At 39.2% G+C, this 12,256-nt stretch overlaps 1 non-coding gene across 1 annotated transcript; it reads right to left on the reverse strand.

Annotated features, from left to right (window-relative positions):
• Positions 1-10,289: 10,289 nt before the first annotated feature.
• On the reverse strand, positions 10,290-10,396 carry LOC145123053 (small nucleolar RNA R71). The gene has a single exon (XR_013714933.1). It is a non-coding gene; the product is annotated as a small nucleolar RNA R71 (small nucleolar RNA).
• Between the last annotated feature and the right edge of the window lie 1,860 nt (positions 10,397-12,256).

Consider the following 12,256-nt stretch of genomic DNA (forward strand, 5'->3'; position numbering starts at 1 on the left):
TGCCCGATAACAAAGAACTCAGGAGCGGATGAGTGAATTCTGATGATCACCGCAGTAGAATCGACCTCGGAGTCGCCATCGAACAGCGGTACGTTTTCGAAATAGTAATTGCTTTGAAAATTAATTTATATTTATATAAGATTAAAACTTGGGGATAACACTTAAAAGTAATTATAATAACTCACTTAATGAAGTAGGTTACAGTATTCAAAAGAACTAAGAGATCCATTCTGAGAAGCTATGATGGCTTAGTATGTACGTTAGGGTTGTGCATAGCTAAGATTTTGCAGACTTAGAGTGAGTGATTCCGCCTTAATTTCTGTTCCTTGTTTGGTTGTGGATTTGAGGCAGAGTTACTCAGTCGACCGTCCAATTCATCTTAAGTATTCATAACTTGTATATTCCAGGCGATCGTAGTGGTACCAAGGAGGATCGTAGTTTAAGTGTCGATTCTAGATAACAAAGCACTTTTGCGGTATGTATGCGCACATCACGGTACGATACGTAGAAGTGTTAACATCAAGAGGAAAACACAAAACACTAGAACATTTACAAAGAGTACATTTTCGAGCACACTAGGGAAGTACATCATCGTATAACAAACATTTCTTTCAAATCGGCCAAAACATGGTTCATTAAAGAGTTTGTCGCTATCATTCGTCATGAGTTGGCGTGGTCCTCACCATACTAAGTTCATATGTTTCTAATCGTCTCGACCGTCAAATTCACGAAACCTTCGTCATTCGTAACGACAGTCCGACCCAGACCTCAGTTTTGTCTTTCGTACTCTAAACCCCGAAGTACTCGTGCGAAGAGTACTTTGTCCTCCGAAGCCTTTCTGTCGTATGTTCCACAGACCTTTCCGAAATACCACTCGTCCAGCAAACCCAGTTCAAGCACAGAGGATAAGGACGAATACAGCCCACCTATCCCTATTAAGTGTATACGCGAGGGTGGTATATGATTATGATTACGCAGATCTAGTATGTGTGTTTCCGCCCTATCTCCTGTTCCTTGTTTGGTTGTGGACCTGAGGCAGAGTCGCACATTCGACCGTCTTACTAATCCTAATTATATACAACTTGTATACACAAAGTAACGATAAATGGACCAAGTATAAATCCTATCATGAACAGTAGGTCAAAGTTGTCAGGTCTACGAGTGGGTATTCTGCAAATCAGAGGAGCGCAACCCCAGTAGTACTGCTAAGAAAGCTAATTTCGGGACGAAATTCCATCTAACGGGGGGATGATGTGACAACCCGAAATATTTTTGCCTTCTAGCCTTGAAAAAGGTCATTCTAAGGAGTTTTAAGCCTAGTATACTTAAGGAATGAGTGTTAGAATGTACCTGCTGGAGACACTGTGCAGCATTCAAGCCTTAACACCACCAAAATGGAGTTCATGGCCAAAGAACATAGAGTTTATGGCCTGGCCGTAAACTCACCCCTATATATGTAAGACTTAGCCATTTCTTCATTCTTTTCCTTTCCTTGGCCAAAATCTCCCATTCTCTCTCAAGTATCATCAAGATTTCACTCCCGATCTTCATCAAAGGGCCTCCAAAGTGTGAGTACTCTTCCCCTAACTAAGTTGTATGCTAGAAACACTTGATCTACACTTTGAAATCATCCAATTTTCAAGAAGAAAAGGAGTTTACGGCCAAGAGTATTTCCCTTGGCCGTAAACCCCTACAAAGGTGCCATTTGAGCCTTAAACTCTTCCTAAGGCTTGGATTTGAGGCTAGAACACTCCCTTGTGCTTTGTAAGACCTTGAATCATCATCGAACTCATCATCAAAGAGTGTTTACAGCCAGGAGTTTACACCTTGGCCGTAAACCCTTGTAGTTGTCATGATTTGGACCTTAAACACATCTAGACCTTTACTAACCATTGGAACACTTGAGCCTTTGAAACTCCTTGCCTTTGAGACCCAATAAGACACCCTTTAGAGTGTTTACGGCCATAGGGTTTATGGTGTGGCCGTAAACACCTCAACACCCTCTATTAAGTTGGTCTTTCTCATCCTTGTGTAGAGAAATGGTCCCTCAAGTTTCCCTAGCCTTCAAACACCCTCTTATGCATGTTTGACCATGAGTTTATGGCCGTAAACTCCCTTGGCCGTAAACACATGGCCGTAAACACCAAACCATGGCCATAAGCACCCTTTAGGTTAATCACATGTGCTTCAACACTTCATTCCAAGTGTTTCCTAGTCCCGGAAGGTGTTTCCTTTCATATAGTTGCTTATAAACACTATATTCAAGCCAATATATGTCATTTAGGACTTGTTGTATCTCGGGACTTCATTCGTGGAACTTCTCATCCTTACGCGCATATTCGTTTGAATCACCCACATAAGGTGAGTTCATACCTCGTAATCAATCTTTTAAACTTTTTTAAATGCTTTTAAGGAGGGGGGGATACAAGTTGAACACAATGATAATTGTGTAATTGTTTGTTATAAACATTTTCAAAAGATTACTTATGTCATTTATAAGTTGTCAAAACATTTCAAAAACTCTTTTCAAGTTATGTTACTTTATAGTTTAACAAAACTCCGTTTTTAAAGTACCAGCATAACTTAGTAGCAAAATGAGTCTTTTCAATAACAGTACAAGTAAAACACTAGTAAACTATAAGGGGTATAGTTTAGGGGTTCAGTACATACTAAATACTAGAGCATACTATAAAGAGAAACAGGGAGGTAGAAACAATACACGATAACATAAAGAGAAACAAGGAGGTAGAAACAATACATCAGAGAGACATACTATACACTATACACTATACACTATACACTATAACAGAACGAACATACTAAGATGCTATAGCATGAGAACATACTAGATCTAATTATACCAATGAATCACTAACTCATTGTTTGTAACAAAAGGTGATAGTTAAATTGGGTATACATGATGATAAAACTTTAATGTGAATTACACAGCTTGCAATTGTTTGCAGAGGTCGCGTTTGGTCCCCAGAATCTCTTGACAGGGAGAACGTATAGTACGGGCACTAGCCTTCACATTATAACCTTACTAAAACATACATGTTTTAAGGTAATTAGTACTACAGAATGTCAATTCAAAAGACAACTGTGTACTTATAAATTCCCATTACTTTCAGTAAGTGACAGTTCCACTTGAAAGCTAATACAAACTATTTTCGAGTCAAGATAGTTATAAACTAGGGAAAACTTACATTTTACAAACGACACACAGAACAGTCGGGTCTAGTACATTCAGTAGAAAGGGACCTATAATGCTAACTTTATGATTCCTTAGTGTATGCATTCAGGGATATATATTAATCGGGTCCGACGGGTAGTAAGATGTGTGCTTTGCGCTTCATTTCCTGTTCCTTGTTTGGTCGTGGGCTTAAAGCACATACACCCAGCCTATTATCTATCCGAGCTTAGCTATATATATGTTCCGTATACACCAAGTAATCATAAGGGGTACCATGTATGGGTCAGGTCATAGGACACTAATTCAATGCACAGTTTTCTAGTACAAAACATATTTTTCGAATGAAGAACTTTTGGAATACACCACTAGAAACTTAACCAGTAAAGGGTTTAATCCATTTTATTAAACCAGTAAAACTTAAAGGACCTTAGGTGGTTAATTCTATAATACCTTAGTTTATACACTAGGGTTATATATAATTAATATCCGATAGGTAGTTGGATGTGTGCTTTCCGCCTCATTCCCTGTTCCTTTTTTGGTTGTGGGCTTAGGGCAGATTCACACAATTAACTATATGTTCGATATTAGATTATATATAACTAGTATAAACTAAGTGATTATAGAAGGAACTACTGTGGTTATCATTTTATAATAAGAAATAAGGGTTTTCTTAAAGGATCTTTTCATCAAATATAAAGGAACTATTATAGTTAACTCCGTGAGTACCGAGTGAATACGCAAGGGTTATATACAAAGATGATCTAACAAACAATAGGATGTGTTCCTTCCGCCTCATTTCCTGTTCCTTGTTTGGTTGTGGGCTTAGGGCAGATACACACAACCTATTGTTTGTTTACTCTGGGTTTTATATAACTTGTATCCATTTAATACTCATAGAAAGGACTGTAGGGTCATTTTTACTTATCTTTCATCAAAGCAGGAAATATAGAATTTTATGGAGGAACAGGCAAACTTTTCTAAACAGAACTTACTACAACTTACTACAACTTTCTACAAACTTTCTTACTACTTACTACATCACTAAAATCTTATGAACTCACCAGCTTAAATGCTGATCTACGCTTTCAAAATAACTTGTATTCTCAGGAGACCAGTAGACAGGTTCGCGCATTGGGATTCAGAAGATGGAGCAGTATAGCTTCATGTCTTTTTGTTATTTGTTATGTATTCTATATTATGTGAATCACATACTTTGTAAACACTTTCTTTCTAATGAAATGGTTGGTTATTACTTGCTTACTATGATGCATGTCTTGTGATACTAAACATGACGTCTTCTGCCCCAGAACGTTTTCGTCGTTCCGGTTTTGGGGTTTGACAGCATGCATGATTAAGCCAACTACGGAAGTATATGGTATTCGGCTAATCTCTTCTATCTCAGCTTTTGTACTCGGAATCTGAGTCTTATATAGTTTGGTATTGTACTAGATAGGCAAGTCACTTTTCTTGGAGTTCTCCATGCTGAAACGCTTCAGCACCTTGTCCAAGTAGGTACTTTGACTAAGTCATATTAATCTCTTACTCCTGTCTCTCAAAATCCTTATCCCTAGGATATAGGTAGCTTCTCCAAGGTCCTTCATTGCAAAACACTTCCCAAGCCAGGACTTAACCTCCTGCAAGGTCGGGATGTCATTTCATATGAGTAGTATGTCATCCACATACAACATGAGAAAGCTAACTATGCTCCCACTAGCCTTGACATACACACAGGACTCATCCTCGCTTCTCGAAAATCCAAACTCTTTGACTTTCTCATTGAAACAAAGATTCCAACTGCGAGATGCTTGTTTCAATCCATATATGGATTTCTCAAGCTTACACACTCTATTAGGGTATCTTGCATTGACAAAACCCTCTGGCTGACTCATGTAAACATCTTCAACCAACTTTCCTTTAAGGAAAGCGGTTTTGACATCCATCTGCCATATTTCATAGTCATGAAATGCAGCTATGGCCAACATAACCCTTATAGATTTAATCTTCGCTACTGGTGAAAAGGTCTCATCATAGTCAACTCCCTGAGTTTGAGTAAAAAACCCTTTGCAACCAGTCGTGCCTTATATGTGTGTATTTTTCCATCCATGCCGCTCTTCTTCTTGAATATCCATTTGCACCCGACTGTCTTTCGACCCGGTTCATTGTCAACCAAGTTCCACACTTGATTGTCATACATGGACTGAATCTCGCTATCCATAGCCTCTTTCCATTTAGAAGACTCAGGGTCTGCTATGGCTTCCGCGTAGTTGTTAGGCTCATCCAAATTTACCAATGTACTATCACTGATAAATGTATCACCTTCTGTAGTAATATGGAAACCATAATAAAACTCAGGTGCAATCCTAACTCTGGTGGAACGCCTCAGAGGCATAGATTCGTCAATAGGTTCAACAGGAGTTTCCTCTACGGGTTGATTGCTAGTGTTTGAGGTTCCTTCACCGCTTGACTCTTGAAGCTCTTCAAGGTCAATTTGCCTCCCACTGTCCCCTTGGCATATAAGCTCTCTCTCACGAAAGACCCCTCTTCTCGCGACGAAGACAACATTGTCACTTGGTCGATAGAAGAGATATCCAAAGGATTTCTGTGGGTAGCCGATGAAAATACATCGCTCACTCCGAGGTTCGAGCTTGTCGTGAGTCTCGCGCCTCACAAAACCCTCGCAACCCCAAACTTTGATGTGGTCTAAAGTGGGAACCTTCCCAATCCACATCTCGTTAGGTGTTTTGGCAACCTTTTTGGTAGGGACCATATTAAGAATATGGGCGGTAGTCTCTAAGGCATACCCCCAAAATGAGATTGGTAATGAAGCTCGACTCATCATAGAACGAACCATGTCCAACAAGGTTCGATTGCGCCTCTCAGCCGCACCATTCAGCTGTGGTGTCCTAGGAGGTGTCAATTGTGAAACAATTCCACATTCCTTAAGATAGCCGTGGAACTCGATACTAAGATACTCTCCTCCTCGATCGGATCAGAGTAATTTTATCTTCCTGCCCAATTGATTCTCCACTTCTGCCTTAAACTCTTTGAACTTTTCAAAGGTTTCTGGCTTATGCTTGATTAAGTAGATATAGCCATACCTACTATAATCATCAGTAAAAGTCACATAGAAGCGGCTAGCATCTCTTGTGATAGATATGAAGGACCCACAAAAATCAGTGTGTATGAGATCCAACAAACCCTCACCCCTTTCACAAGTACCAGTAAGGGTGACTTAGTAATCTTTCCAAGTAAACAAGATTCGCAAGTTTCGTCCGATTTCAAGTTGAATGATTCCAAGACTCCAGCCTTTTGGAGTTGGCCTATACGCTTCTTGTTGACATGTCCAAGATGACAATGCCATAAGCATGCTTTATCCAAATCATTGGATGAATCAATATGTAATACATTATTTCCTAGGTTATCTACAATATTCACAGTTTCATACACACCATTGCAAGGTAAAGCTTCAAAATAAAAGACACCATTATAATAAGCATAAATACCACCATTATTATTATTGAAAGCAAAGGTAAAACCTTGTTTATACAAACTGTGAAAGGAAATAATATTTCTCGCCATATCGGCCGAGAAACAATAATTATTCAAATCTAAATTTAAACCATTACTAAGCAATAAAGAATAAACTCCAATCTTTGTCACATGCGACACTTTCCTATTTCCCATGATTAAGTTTATCTTCCCGTGCTCCATATACCTACTTCTTTTTAGTCCCTGCAAATCATAACAAATGTGAATACCACAACCTGTATCAAGGACCCAAGAAATAGCATGTGATGTATCATTAGAATGAATAGTGTAAATACCTGCAAAGGAGGGCTTGATTTTCCCATCCTTAATATCCTGCAAGTACTTTGGGCAGCTTCGCTTCCAGTGCCCCTTTTCATGGCAATGGAAGCACTCTGCTTCCTTTGGATTGGTAGAGGGCACAACAGAACCAACTTTGGTTCCGCTAGAAGAAGATCCATCCCGGGATTTTCCCTTGGAAGGAGCCTTCCTCTTTTTACCCTTACCATGTCTAATTGCCAAGACAGGGCAGTAGCAGTATGAGTAGGAGTAGTAGCAACAGATTTGCCTTTCATGTTGCTTTCAGCAGTTCTGAGGAGTCCCTGAAGCTTGCTAAGAGTGACCTCCTCCTTGTTCATATGATAGGTCATACGAAACTGGTCATAACAAGGAGGTAGGGAATGAAGAATAATATCAATAGCTAATTCTTCATCAAAGTTGACATTTAATTTTAGCAAGCGGTCTACATATCTTTGCATTTTCTGCAAGTGGCCCGTGATGGACTCTCCATCCTTCATTTTAGTGGTGATCATGGAGGCTATGATCTCATACCTCTCCTGCCAAGCAGATTGATGGTACATTTCCATCAAATCTTGGTGCATTTCATAGGGCCAGAAGTCCTCATAGGACTTTTGTAGCTCAGCAGACATGGTAGCTATCATTATACATGGCACTTTTGTCGCGTCCCTCTCATGAATCTGGTACTCCTCAATTTGTTCGGGAGTAGCAGTTTGGTCATCATTTTCCTTCAGCTCCTTGTCTAGGACCTTTTCTTTGTCCTCATATCGAAGGGCCATGCGAATGTTTCTGATCCAATCATTGAAGTTAGATCCACTAAAGATGGTTCTCCCTACTAAGTTCATTAGGGAGAAAGAGCCTTAAGGGTTTGAGCCTAAAGCATTGTTTGGGATAGTGATATGTGCATATTTAGCTATATATTTAGTATAGATTTTTATTATTTATTGGCTAATTATTTGCAATTTATGGACAAAAGGTACTTAATTGTGTTTAAATTATATTTTCAGTCCAAAAGATGTGCTCGGGAGCAAAAGGAAGCAGGAGATGCAATCGGAAGTTCAGGAGTTGAAAAAAGAAGAAAAATATCGAAAACAAGAAGGACTCGACGAGTCAACGCCTGACTCGGCGAGTCAGATCGAAGGTTCGCGAAGATAGAAGTCCTTGCCATACACGGATTTTTAATGAGGGACTCGGCGAGTCGGTACCTTAACTCGACGAGTCAACTCTATTCCAGAAAACTATAAATAGGGACTTTAAGACCGAGACCAAAGACTTAAAAAAAAGAACCCTAGGAGGCTAAGTTGCGATTGAGAACACGGTGGAAGCTCTGGGAAGTGAAGAATCAACCCTACGTTTGATTTTGAGGAGGATTAAGGCAATTTCTAGTTCATTCTTAGTTAATCTTTTGATTGACTCATGTTTGAACTAATTGAATTCGTTTTTGAGTTTGTTTTTACTGCAATTATGAACTAAGACCTTTATCTTCTGTTTAGGGTAGATGATTTTGTGAATATGGATTGATTTTATGGTTAGGATAAATTTTATTTGGTGATTATGTTTTGTTAAGCTTGTTAAAGAACCTCATGTGTCAATAACAACTATTTTTCTATTAATAAATCAGTAATTAAGTTGTATGAACATCTCTTAGTTACTAATCTCATATGATTTATGTGAAAACTTAGTTATATGCCTAGGAATAACGAACGTGAAACTAGGGTTAACTAGAAGATAGGTAAGTTAATGTGTGAGCTTGCATGATGAACCATCATCAAGAAGTTAATTGAACGACCAATTTAATTAACCACTACAAGTCTTACTTAACCTGAATTAATAAACTAGGAAATTCATTAATCTAGACAACTGGCCATTGTTTGAATTAATCTGTTTTCTAAGGATTAGCAATAGCGAACGTGAACCTAATCATCTTAATCGGTAGCCAATTAAACTTAATCCAAAGCATTTACCATAAAATCAACCATAGGAACAAATGATTTGAACCTAAACAAAAGTCTCCTTAATTATTGAATTTAGTGATTTTTGTTGCTTAGCTTTAGTTATTTAGTTTAAGTCTTAACAAAATATCTAAGTTTCTAGTCTTGTAAAACTAGAGAAAACCCTACTTTCTATTACTTGTTCTTAGATAATATTAGTAATTAGTTTAATTTCCGTTCCCTGAGTTTGATACCCTACTTATTTAAGTAGACCACAATTGATAGGTCCACTGCCTTTGTGTGTCTAATTCATAATTAAAAAGTAGGATAAAACTTAGTTCGTTTCACACACATCAAGTTTTTGCGTCGTTGCCGGGGAACGGTTCAAAAATTAGCACTAATTGCTAGTTTTATCGATCCTTTGTGTGAGATTTATCTTACACAAAGTTATTTCTTAAGTAATTTATTAGGTTAAATTTTAATATTTTTTTTTTGTTTTTAGAATTTTAGTTAAAATTTTTCTGTTTTAGCCTTGAACTCGCCGAGTGCACTCGAAGCTACTCGGCGAGTCCATAGCTGATTTCCAGTTTCGTTTTTATTTAATTTTTGTTCTTTTTATGCGTGTTTCTTGTTTTAATTGCAGATATTACATGACCCGAGGATCCAACACACCTCTGATTCCCCCATTAGAAGACCCGGAATCCGCTCTTAGAAAGAACAAAGACAAGGTTGTTGAAGACACTAACCCGCCAAAGAAATCATCCTTCAAGGACCTTAAATCGGTCTTTGGGAAAAAAAAAAAGAGCAAGAAAGCAGGAGAGTCTAGCAGTCAAAAGAGCGAAGGAAGCAATCTTGGGAATTTTGGAGACGATACATTCCACAACGAAACCGAATTCGAGTACGGTAACGAATCTGAATACTAAGAAGGAAGCGACCTAGAAGGAGAGCTTGACAACACCATGGCCAACATCGATGAAGTTCCCATGGGAGAATGGTAGAAAAGGATACGTGATGATACCGGCCCAGGACTCGCGGAACCCGCTATTCTCGCAACTGCCACCTTTGAACTTAAAGGCCACATACTCGCGCAACTTAAGGAGATCCCATTCTACGGGAAGGATCGCGAGGATGCATACAAGCACCTAGACGAGGTCAATAATATAGTCGACTACTTTAATGTCCCCAATGTGGCTCGAGACACTGTTTTACTTCGTATGCTTCCGGTCACATTCAAGGGAGCTGCGAAAGATTGGCTGAAATCACTTCCTCCCGGATCCACCACTACTTGGGCCAAAATGAAAACTGAATTTATAGACCAATTTTGCCCTCCCTCAAAGATAGCCAAGTTGAAGAAAGCCATAGCCAATTTTGAACAACAAGCTGGAGAGTCACTTTATGAGGCATGGGAGAGATATAAAGGCTTACTAAGGAACTGCCCACATCATGATTTGAATAGTCAACAAGAAGTCTCTATCTTCTATGATGGAGTAAGTGTAACAACTAGGCAGCTCCTTGATTCGCAAGGACCTCTCACGAAGAAGGCACCCCCGGTGATAAAAGACCTAATTGAAGAATTCTCGAAACACTCTAGAGAATATCATAATCCAAGGAATGAACTAAGTAGGGGTGTGGTGAACTCAGTTACTGATAATATGGCAGCAATGATGGCTAAGTTGGATAGTTTGGATCGACGAATGACTATGATGGACCAATCCATCCATGCCATTAGGGTGGGTTGTGAAAACTGTAGAGGGCCTCGCCTCACTATAGATTGTGATCTTGACGAGAACGGGAACCGGAAAGTGGAAGTGTGCTATTCAAGTGGTGATAGGTTTGATGACAATTGGCGGAAACCCAAGAAAGAATGGCTACCATACGATGAGTACAAAAAGGCGAAGGATGAAAAGTACAAGAAAAAATATAGAGGCTTTTATCAAAAGGAGGAACTGGTGCTAGAGAAGAAATCTGATTTGGAAGATATGTTTACAAGATTTGTGGCTGCGTCCGAGAAGAGGCACAATGATACCGACGCTAAAATGAAGGAGCAACGAAATATGCTTAGAGAGCACCAAGCTACGATGATGGATCAACAAAATATACTTAGGAATCAACAAGTATCCACTCATAACATTGAAAAACAGCTAGGCCAGCTTGCACAACAAATCAACCAAAGAACACCCGGTGAACTTCCTAGAAATACCGAACAAAATCCCAGAATGGCGCATGTGAAGCCAATAACAACAGATTCTGAAACAATTTTCACTCCTTTGACCCCTGTCCAGAAGATTCCCAACAAGGTGCAAAAAGAAGAGGTAAATAGCTGGGAATCAAGTAAACCCGACTCGACTCGCCGAGTCGCCAATAAGGACTCGACGAGTCCAAGACCTGATAACCCAAGCAGCCTTCTTTTGAAACCTTACCGGGCCCCTTTTCCATTTCCGAGCTGATCCATACCTAATGAGCAGATTCAAGAATATAGGAGGTTTATGGAGCACATATGGGCACTCCAAGTGAATATTTCGTTTGTTGAAACGATAGTTTAAACACCGAAATATGCAAGTTTGCTTAAAAACCTCTTTACAACTAGAAAAAATATGGAAGAAGTTGCTGAAATAGTGTTGAATGAACTGCCAGAAAAGAGGGGCGATCCGAGAAGCATCACCGTACCTTGTCAATTTGGGAACATAATGACCACACGGGCATTGACTGATTCAGGGGCAAGTATTAATATTATGCCATATTCCTTCTTCCAAAAGTTAAACCTTCCGGTCCCAAAGCCTATTCATATGAAAATCCATTTGGCCGACAAAACGATAATACATCCAATAGGAGTGTGTGAAGATCTTCTTATCAAAGTTGATAAACTACTATTTCTTGTTGACTTCATAATATTAGACATGGAGGAGGACCTTAAAGTACCAATCATTCTTGGGTGACCGTTCTTGAATACCGCTTGTGCCTTGGTAGATATGCGTGAATCTACGCTAACATTAAGGGTGGGGGATGATTCGGTGATTTTTAAAGCTGAGGAAAAGGATAAGCACATAGAGTCAAGAGAAGATAAAGTTTCCTCAATAGATTTGGAGGATGAATTGTTAGAAAAAAGAGCTTGCGTGCTTGCATGAAATCAATCCAAGTCAATTCTTATTATCTTTGGAAGAAAATTCTGATGCCAAAGGAGATCTGGAGGAGATAGAGAGGCTGATCGAGGAAGCTGATTATCAAGAAAGCCTTAAAAGTATTGGAAGCTCACTGACTCGCCGAGTCGTACCTTCTGACTCGACGAGTACATACGAAAAATCCCGATTTG

Source organism: Lactuca virosa, chromosome 6 (assembly GCF_052849685.1).
Source record: "Lactuca virosa cultivar CGN04683 chromosome 6, Lactuca_virosa_CGN04683_v6, whole genome shotgun sequence".
Classification (NCBI taxonomy): Eukaryota; Viridiplantae; Streptophyta; class Magnoliopsida; order Asterales; family Asteraceae; genus Lactuca; species Lactuca virosa.